Source organism: Aegilops tauschii, chromosome 2, assembly GCF_002575655.3.
Source record: "Aegilops tauschii subsp. strangulata cultivar AL8/78 chromosome 2, Aet v6.0, whole genome shotgun sequence".
Taxonomy (NCBI): domain Eukaryota; kingdom Viridiplantae; phylum Streptophyta; class Magnoliopsida; order Poales; family Poaceae; genus Aegilops; species Aegilops tauschii.
The window spans coordinates 62,189,145-62,208,170 of NC_053036.3; positions in this window are offsets into that span (position 1 = coordinate 62,189,145).

Consider the following 19,026-nt stretch of genomic DNA (forward strand, 5'->3'; position numbering starts at 1 on the left):
TCTCGTTGCTATGCATCACCATGATCTTGCGTGTGCGTAGGAATTTTTTTGAAATTACTACGTTCCCCAACAGTGGCATCCGAGCTAGGTTTTATGCGTTGATGCTATGCACGAGTAGAACACAAGTGAGTTGTGGGCGATATAAGTCATACTGCTTACCAGCATGTCATACTTTGGTTCAGCGTTATTGTGAGATGAAGCGGCCCGGACCGACATTACGCGTACGCTTACGCGAGACTGGTTTCACCGTTGCGAGCACTCGTTGCTTAAAGGTGACCGGCGGGTGTCTGTCTCTCTCACTTTAGTTGAACCGAGTGTGGCTACGCCCGGTCCTTGCGAAGGTTAAAACAGCACCAACTTGACAAACTATCGTTGTGGTTTTGATGCGTAGGTAAGAACGGTTCTTGCTAAGCCCGTAGCAGCCACGTAAAACATGAAACAACAAAGTAGAAGACGTCTAACTTGTTTTTGCAGGGCATGTTGTGATGTGATATGGTCAAGACATGATGTGATATAATGTGTTGTATGAGATGATCATGTTTTGTAACCGAGTTATCGGCAACTGGCAGGAGCCATATGGCTGTCGCTTTATTGTATAAGATGCAATCGCCATGTAATAGTTTTACTTTATCACTAAGCGGTAGCGATAGTCGTAAAAGCAATAAGTTGGCAAGACGACAACGATGCTACGATGGAGATCAAGGTGTCGCGCCGGTGACGATGGTGATCACAAGCACGGTGCTTCGGAGATGGAGATCACAAGCACAAGATGATGATGGCCATATCATATCACTTATATTGATTGCATGTGATGTTAATCCTTTATGCATCTTATCTTGCTTTGTTTGACGGTAGCATTATAAGATGATCCTTCACTAAATTATCAAAGTATAAGTGTTCTCCCTGAGTATGCACCGTTGTGAAAGTTCTTCGTGCTGAGACACCACGTGATGATCGGGTGTGATAGGCTCTATGTTCAAATACAACGGGTGCAAAACAGTTGCACACGCGGAATACTCAGGTTAAACTTGACGAGCCTAGCATATAACAGATATGGCCTCGGAACACGGAGACCGAAAGGTCGAGCGTGAATCATATAGTAGATATGATCAACATAGTGATGTTCACCATTGAAACTACTCCATCTCACGTGATGATCGGACATGGTTTAGTTGATATGGATCACGTGATCACTTAGAGGATTAGAGGGATGTCTATCTAAGTGGGAGTTCTTAAGTAATATGATTAATTGAACTTAAATTTATCATGAACTTAGTCCTGATAGTATTTTGCAAATTATGTTGTAGATCAATAGCTCGCGTTGTTGCTTCCCTGTGTTTATTTTTGATATGTTCCTAGAGAAAAATTATGTTGAAAGATGTTAGTAGCAAAGATGCGGATTGGATCCGTGATCTGAGGATTATCCTCATTGCTGCACAGAAAAATTATGTCCTTGATGCACCGCTAGGTGACAAACCAATTGCAGGAGCAGATGCAGACGTTATGAACGTTTGGCTAGCTCAATATGATGACTACTTGATAGTTTAGTGCACCATGCTTAACGGCTTAGAATCGGGACTTCAAAGATGTTTTGAACGTCATGGACCATATGAGATGTTCCAGGAGTTGAAGTTAATATTTCAAGCAAATACCCAAGTTGAGAGATATGAAGTCTTCAACAAGTTCTATAGCTAAAAGATGGAGGAGAATCGCTCAACTAGTGAGCATGTGCTCAGATTGTCTGGGTACTACAATCGCTTGAATCAAGTGGGACTTTATCTTCCAGATAAAATAGTGATTGACAGAATTCTCTAGTCACCATCACCAAGTTAATAGAACTTCGTGATGAACTATAGTATGCAAGGGATGACGAAAGTAATTCCCGAGCTCTTCGTGATGCTGAAATCGATGAAGGTAGAAATCAAGAAAAACATCAAGTGTTGATGGTTGACGAGACCACTTCAAGTGTTGATGGTTGACGAGACCACTAGTTTCAAGAAAAGGGCAAAGGGAGAGAAGGAGAACTTCAAGAAGAACGGCAAGCAAGTTGCTGCTCAAGTGAAGAAGCCTAAGTCTGGTCCTAAGCCTAAGACTAAGTGCTTCTACTGCAAAGGGACTGGTCACTGGAAGCGGAACTACCCCAACTATTTGGTGGATAAGAAGGATGGCAAAGTGAACAAAGGTATATTGGATATACATGTTATTGATGTGTACTTTACTAGTGTTTATAGCAACCCCTCGGTATTTTATACTGGTTCAGTTGCTAAGAGTAGTAACTCGAAACGGGAGTTGCAGAATAAACAGAGACTAGTAAAAGGCGAGGTGACGATGTGTGTTGGAAGTAGTTCCAAGATTGATATGATCATCATCGCACACTCCCTGTACTTTCGGGATTAGTGTTGAAACTAAATAAGTGTTATTTGGTGTTTGCGTTGAGCATGAATATGATTTGATCATGTTTATTGCAATACGGTTATTCATTTAAGTTAGAGAACAATTGTTGTTCTGTTTACATGAATAAAAAAACCTTCTATGGTCATACACACCAACGAAATTGGTTTGTTGGATCTCGATCGTAGTGATGCACATATTCATAATATTGAAGCCAAAAGATGCAAAGTTAATAATGATAGTGCAACTTATTTGTGGCACTGTCGTTTAGGTCATATTGGTGTAAAGCGCGTGAAGAAACTCCATACTGATGGGATTTTGGAATCAATTGATTATGAATCACTTGATGCTTGCGAACCATGCCTCATGGGCAAGATGACTAAAACGCCGTTCTCCGAAACTATGGAGAGAGCAACAGATTTGTTGGAAATCATACATACTGATGTATGCGATCCGATGAGTGTTGAGGCTCGTAGCGGGTATCATTAATTTCTGACCTTCACAGATGATTTGAGCAGATATGGGTATATCTACTTAATGAAACAGAAGTCTGAAAAATTTGAAAAGTTCATATAATTTCAGAGTGAAGCGAAAATCATCATAACAAGAAAATAAAGTTTCTACGATTTGATCGTGGAGAAGAGTATTTTAGTTACGAGTTTGGCCTTCAGTTAAAACAATGTGAAATAGTTTCACTACTCACGCCACCTGGAACACCACAGCATAATGGTGTGTCCGAACGTCATAAACGTACTTTATTGGATATAGTGCAATCTATGATGTCTCTTACCAATTTACCACTATCGTTTTGGGGTTATGCATTAGAGACAGCTACATTCACGTTAAATAGGGCACCATCAAAATCCGATGAGACCACGCCTTATGAACTGTGGTTTGGCAAGAAACCAAAGTTGTCGTTTCTTAAAGTTTGGGGTTGCGATGCTTATGTGAAAAAGTTTCATCCTGATAAGTTCAAACCCAAATCGGAGAAATGTGTCTTCATAGGATACCCAAAGGAGCCAGTTGGGTACACCTTCTATCACAGATCCGAAGGCAAGACATTCGTTGCTTAGTACGGATCCTTTCTAGAGAAGGAGTTTCTCTCAAAAGAAGTGAGTGGGAGGAAAGTAGAACTTGATGAGGTAACTATACCTGCTCCCTTATTGGAAAGTAGTTCATCACAGAAACCAGTTTCTGAGACACCTACACCAATTAGTGAGGAAGTTAATGATGATCATCATGAAACTTCAGATCAAGTTATTACTGAACCTCGTAGATCAACCAGAGTAAGATCCGCACCAGAGTGGTACGGTAATCCTGTTCTGGAAGTTATGTTACTAGACCATGACGAACCTACGAACTATGAAGAAGCGATGGTGAGCCCAGATTCCGCAAAATGGCTTGAGGCCATGAAATATGAGATGGGATCCATGTATGAGAACAAAGTGTGGACTTTGGATGACTTGCCCGATGATCGGCAAACCATAGAAAATAAATGGATCTTCAAGAGGAAGACGGACGCTGATAGTAGTGTCACTATCTACAAAGCTAGAATTGTCGCAAAAAGGTTTTCGACAAGTTCAAGATGTTGACTACGATGAGAGTTTCTCACTCGTATCTATGCTTAAGTCTGTCCGAATCATGTTAGCAATTGCCGCATTTTATGAAATCTGGCAAATGGATAAACAAAACTGCATTCCTTAATGGATTTATTAAAGAAGAGTTGTATATGATGCAACCAGAAGGTTTTGTCAATCCTAAAGGTGCTAACAAAATATGCAAGCTCCAGCGATCCATCTATGGACTGGTGCAAGCATCTCGGAGTTGGAATATACACTTTGATAAGTTGATCAAAGGATATAGTGTTATACAGACTTGCGGTGAAGCCTGTATTTACAAGAAAGTGAGTGGGAGCACTACAGCATTTCTGATAAGTATATGTGAATGACATATTGTTGATCGGAAATAATGTAGAATTATTCTGCAAAGCATAAAGGAGTGTTTGAAAGGAGTTTTTCATAAGAAAGACCTCGGTGAAGCTGCTTACATATTGAGCATCAAGATCTATAGAGATAGATCAAGACGCTTGATAAGTTTTTTCAATGAGTACATACCTTGACAAGATTTTGAAGTAGTTCAAAATAGAACAGTCAAAGAAAGAGTTCTTGCCTGTGTTACAAGGTGTGAAATTGAGTAAGACTCAAAGCCCGAACACGGCAGAAGATAGAAAGAGAATGAAAGTCATTCCCTATGCCTTGGCCATAGGTTCTATAAAGTATGCCATGCTGTGTACCAGATCTATTGTATACCCTACACTGATTTTGGTAACGGAGTACAATAGTGATCTAGGAGTAGATCACTGGACAGCGGTCAAAATTATCCTTAGTGGAATAAGGATATGTTTCTCGATTATGGAAGTGACAAAAGGTTCGTCGTAAAGGGTTACGTCGATGCAAGTTTTGACACTAAATCTAGATGACTCTAAGTCTCAGTCTAGATACATATTGAAAGTGGGAGCAATTAGCTAGAGTAGCTCCGTGCAGAGCATTGTAGACATAGAAATTTTCAAAATACTTACGGATCTGAATGTGACAGACCCGTTGACTAAAATTATCTCACAATCAAAACATGATCACACCTTAGTACTCTTTGGGTGTTAATCACATAGCGATGTGAACTAGATTACTGACTCTACTAAACCCTTTGGGTGTTGGTCAAATGACGATGTGAACTATGGGTGTTAATCACATGGTGGTGTGAACTATTGATGTTAAATCACATGGCGATGTGAACTAGATTATTGACTCTAGTGCAAGTGGGAGACTGAAGGAAATATGCCCTAGAGGCAATAATAAAGTATTATATATTTCCTTATATCATGATAAATGTTTATTATTCATGCTAGAATTGTATTAACCGGAAACATAATACATGTGTGAATATATAGACAAACAGAGTGTCACTAGTATGCCTCTACTTGACTAGCTCGTTAATCAAAGATGGTTATGTTTCCTAGCCATAGACATAAGTTGTCATTTGATTAACGAGATCACCTCATTAGGAGAATGAAGTGATTGACTTGACCCATTCCATTAGCTCAGCACTCGATCGTTTAGTATGTTGCTATTGCTTTCTTCATGACTTATACATGTTCCTATGACTATGAGATTATGCAACTCCCGTTTACCGGAGGAACACTTTGTGTGCTACCAAACGTCACAACGTAAATGGGTAATTATAAAGGTGCTCTACAGGTGTCTCCAAAGGTACTTGTCGGGTTGGCGTATTTCGAGATTAGGATTTGTCACTCCAATTGTCGGAGAGGTATCTTTGGGCCCACTCGGTAATGTACATCACTATAAGCCTTGCAAGCATTGTGACTAATGAGTTAGTTGCGGGATGATGTGTTATGGAACGAGTAAAGAGACTTGCTGGTAACGAGATTGAACTAGGTATCGAGATACCGACGATCAAATCTCGGGCAAGTAACATACCGGTGACAAAGGGAACAACGTATGTTGTTATGCGGTCTGACCGATAAAGATCTTCGTAGAATATGTGGGAGCCAATATGGGCATCCAGGTCCCGCTATTGGTTATTGACCAGAGACGTGTCTCGGTCATGTCTACATAGTTCTCGAACCCGTAGGGTCCGCACGCTTAACGTTACGATGACAGTTTTATTGAGTTTTGATGTACCGAAGGAGTTCGGAGTCCCGGATGAGATCGGGGATATGACGAGGAGTCTCGAAATGGTCGAGACGTAAAAATCGATATATTGGACGACTATATTCGGACTTCAGAAAGGTTCCGAGTGATTCGGGTATTTTTCGGAGTACCGGAGAGTTACGGGAATTCGTATTGGGCCTTAATGGGCCATACGGGAAAGGAGAGAAAGGCCTCAAAAGGTGGCCGCACCCCTCCCCATGGTCTGGTCCGAATTGGACTAGGGAAGGGGGGCGCACCCTTCCTTATTTCTCCTTCCCCTTCCCTTCTCCTACTCGCACAAGGAAAGGAGGAGTCCTACTCCCAGTGGGAGTAGGACTCCCCCCTATGGCGCGCCTCTCCCCTTGGACGGCTGCCTCCCCCTTGCTCCTTTATATACGGGGGTAGGGGGGCACCCCAGAGACACAACAATTGATCCTTGAGATCTCTTAGCCGTGTGCGGTGCCCCCCTCCACCATATTACACCTCGATAGTACCGTTGCGGAGCTTAGGCGAAGCCCTGCGTCGGTGGAACATCATCATCGTCACCACGCCGTCGTGCTGACGAAATTCTCCCTCAACACTCGGCTGGATCGGAGTTCGAGGGACGTCATCGAGCTGAACGTGTGTAGAACTCGGAGGTGCCGTGCGTTCGGTACTTGATCGGTCGGATCGTGAAGACGTACGACTACATCAACCGCGTTGTGATAACGCTTCCGCTGTCGGTTTACGAGGGTACGTGGACAACACTCTCCCCTCTCGTTGCTATGCATCACCATGATCTTGCGTGTGCGTAGGAATTTTTTTGAAATTACTACGTTCCCCAACACTCTTCGGGGGAGGGGAACTGGCGAGGAGGAGATAAGAGCGTAGTAACTGCAGGGCCTCGTCCCTTCCAACTGTAGATCGTTCCTTAGCGAAGGGGTGAGGCTATTATTTACTACTAGTACTAGCATTATGGAACGTTATGGGATTGCATTATACTGTAAATAATAGCACTAGTAAGAAATTTTTGGCACTAGGTAGTAGTTTTTGGCGTGGATTAAGAAATTTTGGGTATGTTTTTGCCATTTTTTGTACACGCCAACTAGTATCAAAAAACGTCTTACATTATGTGACAGAGGAGTACGTACTCGTACTGTAGCAGACTAGTACTAATTTTCTCAACTAGTAGTGCGATGTACTGTACTTCTAGTCTAGTCTAATATAGTGCACTAGTTTTGAACTCTTGAATCTCAGGGCCAAGGAGCTACAGTTGGAAGTGGAGGGTACTACAGTACTCTAGAACCATCGTTGTACTATCAATGCAGGGGAAGTACACCTGCGTAGTGGCCTAGTGGGTACTCTCGGTGCTCTATTCAGCCGCTCCTCTCACGTAGCTGGCCTACTCAGCCGCTCCTCTCACGCACACACTAGCAGCCTGTTTATCAGCGACGGTTACTGCGGGGGCAGAACATTTGAGTTATTTGATACAGCGAGACTAGGCTTTTCGCTTCCATTTGTGGAGGTGTAATGGATCTCGTCGAACTTTGTTAGTAGTTCCTTCTTTATGAATGAGATGAAGCAAAGCTTTTGCCTCCGTTTCAAAAAAAAACGTCAAGAGGAATTTCTTTTATAGTAGAGCCGATAATGGAGTGAAGTCCATGCGTGCAACGCCACAAGCTACAGAGTAGTAGTAGAGCACTTTACGTACAGAGCCATATTGCACAATTCCCAATGCCCCGCCAGGCTTTTCCGGCTCCTCGGGCTTAATTGGGAGGCGCTAGTTTAAATATGCTACTAGCTGGAAGCTGCAAGCGAGGTGCGGCTAGGGCGAGCACGCGAGCCACGGGATGCTGGGAAGGAAAACCCGTTCACGTGGCTAGGCTGTCCAGTGCACCCAGATTGTGGGGCCGCACGTCCGTTTGACTTGAAAACTCAAGCTACCCGTGTAAAATATTGGCTCGCAGCGAAGTGTAGTAGTACTATTTTAAAAAAAAGGCCGTCGTGCGTTCGGCCGGGATCGAACCCACAAAACGAGGTATACACTCCCACAACCACTAGTAGTACTCGTTGGAGTACCACGCAACCTAGAATCACCTTTTGTCGCTAGTAGTACGTACATTGTTCCTTACAAGAAACCCCTAATGGTTAATAGTATAGCCAGCTGTTGGCTATAAGCCAGTGCCATGTCATCTACATCCCATCTTATAGCGAACATGTACAATAATAGATCAAAAGAGTGTACTACTTTTTTATTATGTGGCGCACTTCTCATTCTCACAAATTGCCTAGGAGCACGTGCTAGAGCTGGCTCTTCACGAAGAGCCCGCTTACCTTCTCTCCTCTTCTCTTTCCTCCAACTAAGCAGAAATATACTAGTTTATTTCTTATAGCCCGCTGACTCAGCTCTATTGTACTTGCTCTAATAATGCAAGAAACCACTAAAATGCCAAGAAACTACTACCACTTGCATACGTGGCAGACTTAAGATAAGACTACCTTATCAACCATTGTACATGCTCTTACCAACAAAAATCCTCGAGTGACCTCCTACCTCCGGCCCGTCCACCTAGTCATCCTCGGCCATGGGACGCAGCTACCGCCGGCGGCAGAAGGCGAGGTCAAAACCGCCGGCGGTGCGGAGCCCATGTGTGACGCCCCCGATTTGACCGTACACTAATCATGCACGCAAATGTGTACGACCACGATCAGGGACTCACGGGAAGATATCACAACACAACTCTAAAACATAAATAAGCCATACAAGCATTATAATACAAGCCAGGGGCCTCGAGGGCTCGAATACAAGTGCTCGATCATAGACGAGTCAGCGGAAGCAACAATATCTGAGTACAGACATAAGTTAAACAAGTTTTGCCTTAAGAAGGCTAGCACAAAAGTAGCAACGATCGAAGAGGCAAGGCCTCCTGCCTGGGACCTCCTAACTACTCCTGGTCGTCTCAGCGGCCTGCACGTAGTAGTAGGCACCTCCAGTGCCGTGGGAGTCGTCGTCGACGGTGGCGTCTGGCTCCTGAACTCCGACATCTGATTGCGACAATCCGGTATAGAAAGGGGAAAAGAGGGAGAAAAGCAACCGTGAGTACTCATCCAAAGTACTCGCAAGCAAGTAGCTACACTACATATGCATGGGTATATGTGTAAAGAGGCATATCAGTGGACTGAACTGCAGAATGCCGGAATAAGAGGGGGATAGCTAGTCCTGTCGAAGACTACGCTTCTGGACATCTCCATCTTGCAGCATGTAGAAGAGAGTAGATTGAAGTCCTCCAAGTAGCATCGCATAGCATAATCCTACCCGGCGATCCCCTCCTCGTCACCCTGTTAGAGAGCGATCACCGGGTTGTATCTGGCACTTGGAAGGGTGTATTTTATTCAGTATCCAGTTCTAGTTGTCATAAGCTCAAGGTACAACTCCGGGTCGTCCTTTTACCGAGGGACACGGCTATTCGAATAGATAAACTTCCCTGCAGGGGTGCACCACATAACCCAACACGCTCGATCCCAATTGGCCGGACACACTTTTCTGGGTCATGCCCGGCCTCGTAAGATCAACGCTTCGCAGCCCCACCTAAGCACAACAGAGCGGTCAGCACGCCGGTCTAATCCTAAGCGCGCAGGGGTCTGGGACCATCGCCCTATGCACACCTGCACGTTGCGAACGCGGCCGCGAGCAGACCTAGCAACCCACACGATCACGGCGGTTACGTCAAAGCGGTCCAACACGGCGCGCGCCACTCAGTCGCTGACGTCACGAGGGCTTCGGCTGATACCACGACGCCGGGATACCCATAACTACTCCCGCGTAGATGGCTAGTGCGTATAGACCAAATGGCCAGACTCAGATCAAATACCAAGATCTCGTTAAGCGTGTTAAGTATCCGCGAACGCCGACCAGGGCCAGGCCCACCTCTTACCTAGGCGGTCTCAACCTGCCCTGTCGCTCCGCCACAAAGATCCACTTGCGGGTACTCCTACGAGTCGACCCGACTTTAGTCATCACATGTGTCATGTATATAGTATATAAGTATATACCCGCGAGCACCGCCCAGGTGATCACGGCCCGATAGTGTAGCACAGCAGACGGACAAGAATGTAGGGCCACTGATGGAAATCTAGCATCCTATACTAAGCATGTAGGATTGCAGGTAAAGGTATCAACAGTAGTAGCAAGGATAGGCTATGCATCAGAATAGGATATCGAAAAGCAGTAACATGCTACACTACTCTAATGCAAGCAGTATAGAGGAGAGTAGGCGATATCTGGTGATCAAGGGGGGGCTTGCCTGGTTGCTCTGGCAAGTAGGAGGGGTCGTCGACTCCGTAGTCGAACTGGGCAGCAGCAGTGTCGGTCTCGTAGTCTACCGGAGAGAAGAGGGGGAAGAAACAGTAAATACAATGCAAACATAAGCATGACGATGCGTGACATGACAATGAGCGGTGCTAGGGGTGTCCTAACGCGACAGTAGGTGGTACCGGTGAAGGGGGGGAACATCCGGGAAAGTATTCCCGATGTTTTGCGTTTTCAGACAGACGGACCGGAGGGGGAAAGTTGCTAGTTCGATAGGTTAGGGAGGTGTGGTGGACGAACGGACTGCGTATTCGGATTCGTCTCGTCGTTCTGAGCAACTTTCATATAGAAAACATTTTCACCCGAGTTACGGTTTAAAAGATATGAATTTTCAAAGTTTATTAAAATTTCTGGAATTATTTAATTAACAGAAAAAGGGATATGACGTCAGCATGACGTAGGAGTGACGTCAGCGGTTAACAGTCCGGGTTGACTGGTCAAACTGACAAGGGGGGACCCACCTGTCATAGACAGTGGGTTAACAGAGGATTAACTAATTAGTTTTTTAGCTAATTAACTACTGGGCCCACCTGTCAGTGAGAGATTAATTAAACTAATTATTTTTATTTATAAAACATTTTCCTTTTCTTTTCTTTTTAATTTTTGCGGCGGGGCCCGCATGTCAGTGACTGGGCCTGCCCAGTCAGCAGTTGACTGGGTCAACCCAGTCAACTGGGCCCGTGGGGGCCACTGGCAGTGACCCAGGGGTGGCCCTAGGTGTGCCACGTCGGCGGCCGGCGCCGGAGCAACGCCGGCGACCAGACGCACGGCGGCGCGGCTCGGGAGGGGCGCGGGTTTCGCGTACAGGGGGTCTCCGGAGGCGTGGCTGGGCGCGTTCGACGCGGCTCGACGTCGCGCGTCCAACGGCGGCGGTCGGAGGGGCTGGAACGGCCGGGGACGACCGCTACAAGCTCGCCGGCGGCGAGGTGCTACGGGTGCCCGACGGAAGCTACGCTAGAGCGCGCGAACGGCCGAACTAGCTAGCTAGGTGGGTGCGGCACGGTGCGGTCGGACTAGCGGGCCAACGCCCATGACCATTTGGTCACCGGAGACACGCCGGCGGCGAGCTCCGCGGCGTGGCGTTCGGGCGCACGCGGGGAAGCAGCTACGGAGCGCGAGCGAGCTAGCGGAGAGGGGTAGGAGGTAGAGGAGCTCACCGCGCGGCGCAAAAAAGGCCCGTGGGTGCTTAGGAGCAGCAGGTCGTCGCCGGGGAAGAAGGGGGTCGCCGGCGTCCGAAGATGAAGGCGAGCTCGGGGAGGCCGATGCAGTGGCTCCGAGCTTCGGCGGAGAGGCGGAGGGGATGTAGTCGAGGGCGGCGACGTCGTACGGCACGGCGAGGTGGCGAGTGGGGCACGGTGGCCGCGTGAACGACGGGAACGGCGGCGAGCGCGCTCGGGCAGAGGGGAACGGAGGGGAGAGGGAGGGGGATCTGGCGGGGGAGAAGGCGCAGAGGCCGAGGGAGAGCGGGGGCGAGTGGGAGAGAGGCCCGAGGAGGCGGGGGAGCTGGCGCCCTTATCCTCCCCGTCGCCGGCGAGGGGGTGCGGCGGGGACGGCCACTGTTCCGCCCCCGGTCGGGGGAACAGGAAGGGGACGCGGGGGGGAGGTGGGCTGGGCCGGGGCGCGGCTGCGGGTGGCGGCCCAGCTTGGGCCGGGGGGGGGGGGGGTTGGGCCGCGGGTCCAGTGGGGGGGGAGCGGGCCCTTTACCCTTTGTTTTCTTTTTCTGTTTTGTTTTCTGTTTTCTCTTATTTGTTTACTTCCTTTTCTGTTTTATTTCATTTAAAAGTATTTAGACATTTTATAAAAATGTGTTTTCTCCACCATAATTACCAGTGTATTATTTAGAACCCACTGAACATTTTTGTTTGAATTTTTGAAAACTTTTATTTTCCACTTTAATTATATTTGAAGTTTGAACTAGGAGTTTGACAAGGGTGTGGTTCAAATGTGATCTAGCCCTGTTTAGCAACATGATTAGCTTAATCACAGGGGGTTACTGTAGCATGATTCTCAGGGTGTTACAAATCTCCTCCACTACAAGAAATCTCGTCCCGAGATTTAGGAGGTAGAAGGAAACAGTGCGGGGTATTCTTCGCGCAGACGATCCTCTCGTTCCCAAGTGGCCTCATCTTCAGAATGGTGCGACCACTGGACTTTGAGAAACTTGATCGCCTTCTGACGTGTGCGGCGTTCAGCTTGGTCGAGAATGCGGACCGGATGCTCCTTATAGGAGAGGTCTTGCTGTAATTCGAGCACTTCATGATCCACAGCTCGGATTGGATCCTTGAAGCAACGGCGGAGCTATGACACATGGAACACATCGTGAACCTGAGAAAGGTTCGGCGGTAGCTCCAGTTGGTATGCCACTTTTCCACGCCTTTCGAGAATAGTGAATGGGCCAATATAGCGAGGAGCTAGTTTGCCCTTGATCCCGAAGCGGTGAGCACCCTTCATAGGTGTGACTCGAAGATAAGCCTTTTCGCCAGGTTGATAGACCATGTCTTTATGATGACGGTCATACTGACTCTTCTGACGTGACTGAGCAGTCTTGAGATTCTCGCGAATAATGCGGACTTGTTCTTCGGCATCTTGGATAATATCCGGACCGAAGAGTGGACGTTCCCTAGTTTCTGACCAGTTCAGAGGGGTTCGGCACTTTCGTCCATATAACACTTCGAAGGGGGCCATCTTCAGACTAGCTTGATAGCTATTATTATAAGAGAACTCAGCATACGGGAGAGATTCCTCCCATTTCTTGCCGAAGGAAATAACGCAAGCTCGAAGCATGTCTTCGAGAACTTGATTGACGCGCTCAACTTGTCCTTGCGATTGAGGATGAAACGCAGTACTGAATGACAGATGAGTTCCCATTGCTTCTTGGAAACTTGCCCAGAATCTTGAAGTGAATAAGCTGCCACGGTCTGAGCTGATAACCAATGGAATACCGTGGAGTGAAACAATCCTTGACATATAGAGCGTTGCCAACTGGCTAGCAGTGATCGTTTCATTGACCGCCAGAAAATGTGCAACTTTGGAAAGCCGGTCAATGACGACAAGAATAGCATCATTACCTTTCTGCGATTTGGGAAATCCAGTGACGAAGTCCATCTCAACATGGTCCCATTTCCATTCAGGAATAGAGATAGGTTGCAGAGTTCCAGCAGGCCTTTGATGTTCTGCTTTGATACGACGGCAAACGTCACACTCAGCAACATAACGAGCAATGTCTTGCTTCATATTAGTCCACCAGAATCTTTGACGGATGTCTTGGTACATCTTTGTACTACCCGGATGGATACTTAGAGGCGTATCATGAGCTTCTTTCATAACTTCCTGTGTCATATCCAGGTTTTTCTCTGTACATGGCACCACTAGGCGGCCCTTGAAGTATAGGGCGCCATCTTCAGAAATGGTGAAGAATGAGGGCTTTCCTTCTGCGAGGTAGCGCTTAATCTTGTGGGCTTCAGAGTCATACCCCTGTATTCTCTTGATGGAGTCCAGGAGATCTGGTTCGACGACCAGGGTATTGAGGGAACCCTGGGGAACAACACGGAGGTTCATCTTGCGGATCTCCTTAGGAGGGGGAGCGAGTGCACCCGGAGGAACAATATGGAGGTTCAGCTTCCTGAATTCTTCAACAAGCGAGGGCTGAACTTTATGAACCTGGAGGTGGTTGCAGTAAGACTTGCGGCTCAAGGCATCAACCATTACATTAGCCTTGCCTGGAGTATAGGAAATACCCAAGTCAAAGTCTGCAACAAGCTCCATCCATCTCTGCTGACGGAGGTTCAGATCTGGCTGAGTAAACAGATACTTCAGACTTTGGTGGTCAGTGAAGATCTCGCAACGATTACCGAGAAGGTAATGTCGCCACTGCTTCAGCGCATGTATGACAGCAGCAAGTTCGAGGTCGTGAACTGGGTAGTTCTCTTCGTGAGGGCGCAATTGTCGAGAGGCATAAGCAATCACTTTGCGGTCTTGCATTAGGACACAGCCTAATCCTTGACGGGAAGCGTCGCAATAGATGACGAAGTCCTTCTTAGTATCAGGTGGAGCTAGAACTGGGGCAGAAGTCAACTTGTCTTTGAGTGCTTGGAAACTTTCCTGACATTTGTCTGTCCATTGGAACTTGACACCCTTATGCAACAGGTTAGTCAGAGGCCTGGCGATCTTAGAGAAGTTCTCGACGAATCGACGGCAATAGCTGGCGAGACCGAGAAAACTTCTGACTTGCTTAACGTTCTTGGGAGGAGTCCAATCAAGAATAGCCTGAACTCGCTCGGGGTTGACGGCAATACCATCCTTAGAGATGACATGCCCCAGATAGGTTACTTCCGGTAGCCAGAATTCACATTTAGAGAACTTGGCATATAGTTGATGTTCTCGTAGTTTTTCCAGCACAAGTCGAAGATGTTCAGCATGTTCTTCTTCGTTCTTGGAAAATATCAGGATATCATCCAGATAAACCACGACGAACTTGTCGAGGTAATCCATGAATATGTAGTTCATCAGACGAGAGAAGGTGGCTGGAGCATTGGTTAAACCGAAAGACATGACGGTGTACTCATATGAACCATAGCGAGTCACGAAGGCGGTCTTTGGGATATCCTCTTCGCGAACACGGATCTGGTGGTAGCCCAACCTCAAGTCGAGCTTAGAGAACACTGACGAACCCGCCAGTTGATCATACAGATCATTGATCCGAGGAAGAGGGAATTTATTCTGAATGGTAGCTTGGTTTATAGGACGGTAGTCTTGAACTAACCGGTTTGTTCCGTCCTTCTTCTTGACAAAGAGAGAAGGTGCTCCCCAAGGAGAGCAACTTGGGCGAATGAATCCTTTGCGAAGAGACTTGTCGATTTCCTCCTTAAGCTCAAGGAGTTCATGCGGCGGCATTTTGTAAGGTCGCTTGGCTATAGGAGTGGTGCCTGGTTTCAAGTCGATGATGAATTCGACAGCTCTAGCAGGGGGAATCCCTGGAAGTTCTTCAGGGAAGACGTCGAGGAATTCACGCACGACGGGAATGTTTTCAATGCCCTCGAGTGGTGCAGCGTTCAAGGCATTCAATGCGTAAAGCCTTGCCTCGGCATTTTGCACCAGATGAGCTTGGTAAGCAACTATTTCATCAGAAGGGTGTAGCAGATGGACGGTCTTAGTGGCGCAAACTATAGAAACAGTATGCGCTTTCAACCAATCCATACCCAAAATGAGGTCGATGTTAGACGACTTCAGGATAATGGGAGAGGCATAGAATTCCAGCCCTTCGATTTCCACGGGGACATCGATGCCAACCAAGGAGGTTTGACACTGTCCCACGGGGGTTTTGACCAATACAGAGGTGTTCATCTCCTCACATTTAACGTCGTGCTTGTATGCAAAACCTTCTGACATGAATGAATGCGATGCACCTGTATCAAATAAAACGGATGCTGGTACTGAATTTACGAGGAGTGTACCCATCACAGTAGCAGGCTGGTCTTGAGCTTCGCTGAGATCAACGTGGTTGGCATGAGCACGACCATAAGACTTAGCATTGTTGTTGCGGGGCTGGTTGTTACCACGGCCAGCTGCTGGAAGGGCCAGTTGATTCTGGTTCTGATAGCAGTTCCTGGCAAAGTGACCCGGTTGACCACACTTGAAGCACAGACCATTATCGGGAGTGGGAACAGGAGCCCCAGGTGGGGGAGCTGGTAGCTTTGACTGCTTAGATGGTGGAGGAGGCAGACGCGGTGCAGCATAAGATTTCCTGGGAGCAGGTGCATTTGGACGATACATGCTGTTTGGGATCCATATCTTACGCTTCTGGGAGGGCGAGCCCGAAGATGAGCCCGTGTCACGGTTGCGCCTCTGAGAGCTCTGGTATTCCTGCAGACCAGTTTCAACATTGATGGCCTTGTTCACCAAGGTGGTGAAATCAGCAAAGTCATGCACTAGAAGTGCGAGCTTGATGTCAGCTTGAAGGCCATCACGGAACTTCTCCTGTCTGCGTGCATCAGTTGCAATGTCTTCTTCAGCATAGCGGGACAAGTCCAGAAACTCCCGCTAATAAGCTTCAACAGTTTTGTTGCCTTGGGTGAGGTTGCGGAACTCACGCTTCTTCCGGTCCATGACTCCCTGAGGAATGAAGCGGGCACGGAAAGCAGCTTGGAAGTCTGGCCAGGTGATGATTGTTCCAGCTGGCAGAGTACGCCTGTGGCTGTCCCACCATTGAGCTGCGGGTCCCTTCAAGAAGAAGGAAGCAAAATTGACATAGCTGGCAGGGGCTACATCAGCAGACTCCATCTCATAGGTGATGTCACGGAGCCAGTCATCAGCATCCAGAGGCTGAGTTGAGCTGCGGTAGATGGTTGGGTTGAGGCGTATGAAATCTTGAAGAGTTACTTGGGCTGGCTGCTGGTTCATATTGGGGCGAGGAAACTGAGCCATCATATTTTCCATGAATTGGCGGTTCAGTTCGAACTGTTGGATCATACCAGCCATGTACTCAGGTGGTGGTGGGGCATCGCCACCGCGACCACGACCACCTGGTCTAACCATCCTGCTAATATATAACAGGGGTAGTTCAGCATTGAGAAAATTTGCAATGACAAGAATCATTCATGATGAAACATGCATAATTGAAAGGAGCACGATAGCTACTGCATAGTAGTCGGCATAACTTACAAAAGGGGTCATGCATAGAGTTCAGTACATAGAGTTCAGTACATGGACTAAAACATCATAGGCGGCACACAGGCTCGCGACGACTGAAACTAATACTACCATCAAGCCTACATCAGTCCCAAGAGGTACTGTGGAGGTAATCGTAGCCCGACAGCTGGTAGTGAGGCAACGGATAGCTCTCCACGTCAGCAGACTGGGGGCCGCGGATACTCAGGTGTAGAGCCCGACGCTCAGGTGGCAGAAGAGGACCAAGTGCGGGAGAGTAGCCTCCCACCTCTGGCCAACCGACACCGTAGGGCATCACGGTCCTGGCTGGGTAGATCGCAGTACGCGGTACCTGTCCAGACCGGACAAAGGGGTGCAGCAGCGTCAGAGCACGGTAAAGGTGCTGACGGGTGGTGTACATCTCATGGCGAAGAGCTCGGTTAGCTCGATCCAGCCCATCAGCATGCAGAACCAGGTGCTGATGGTAGAAGGGCTCTCGGGTGACAGTGGAGTAGGCAGCAGTATAGTATCCCTCTGCACCAACATCAGAGGCGATAGCAATGTGCCTGAAAGGGGAGGTGTCCAACTCCCGATACTCTCCACGAAGACGTGTCAGAGCAGCATAGGCTGCATCGTGGACAGCCATATCGATGGTCACACCAACACCATGTGCGGTGTGCAGCACAATAGTGGAGTCGTACTCCCGAGAGTAGAGGTGGACGATGGCACGGTACTGCTCCTGGTTAAAGTCCTGGTACTCCTCGTAGACTGTGAATTCAGGGTGCCAGCGATAACCCAGATAGGTCATCATCTCAGCTAGCACCGCAGGTGATCCCGAGGCACCAATGGCCGTCGTGTGGCGCACGACCTGCCTCGAGGGTTCCATCTGAAAGCAAAGACGTTTCAAAGGAGTCAAATGACAGTGTGTGAATTGTTCAAAATACTATTCTAAGAAACAACTATGGCTTATCCATCTTAGGGGTGAACGCGGTCACGGGATCCTAGTGTTAGAGTTAGTAAATTCGTTTAACCCGAGTAGAAGAGAGTTCAGAGTCCCAGAGTAAAGGTCGAGGAGTAAAAGATCCTAGTACCACCCAATGGCGATGTGGGCCCATAAGCCGCACAGCCATGTTAGTAAAAGTTTTTGCAATGACTAGACTCGACTTCGGCCAAGGAGTGTGGAAGGGGGGTTCCTACAGGTAGTCGGCTCTGATACCAACTTGTGACGCCCCCGATTTGACCGTACACTAATCATGCACGCAAATGTGTACGACCACGATCAGGGACTCACGGGAAGATATCACAACACAACTCTAAAACATAAATAAGTCATACAAGCATTATAATACAAGCCAGGGGCCTCGAGGGCTCGAATACAAGTGCTCGATCATAGACGAGTCAGCGGAAGCAACAATATCTGAGTACAGACATAAGTTAAACAAGTTTTGCCTTAAGAAGGCTAGCACAAAAGTAGCAACGATCGAAGAGGCAAGGCCTCCTGCCTGGGACCTCCTAACTACTCCTGGTCGTCGTCAGCGGCCTGCACGTAGTAGTAGGCACCTCCAGTGCCGTGGGAGTCGTCGTCGACGGTGGCGTCTGGCTCCTGAACTCCGACATCTGATTGCGACAATCCGGTATAGAAAGGGGAAAAGAGGGAGAAAAGCAACCGTGAGTACTCATCCAAAGTACTCGCAAGCAAGGAGCTACACTACATATGCATGGGTATATGTGTAAAGAGGCATATCAGTGGACTGAACTGCAGAATGCCGGAATAAGAGGGGGATAGCTAGTCCTGTCGAAGACTACGCTTCTAGACATCTCCATCTTGCAGCATGTAGAAGAGAGTAGATTGAAGTCCTCCAAGTAGCATCGCATAGCATAATCCTACCCGGCGATCCCCTCCTCGTCACCCTGTTAGAGAGCGATCACCGGGTT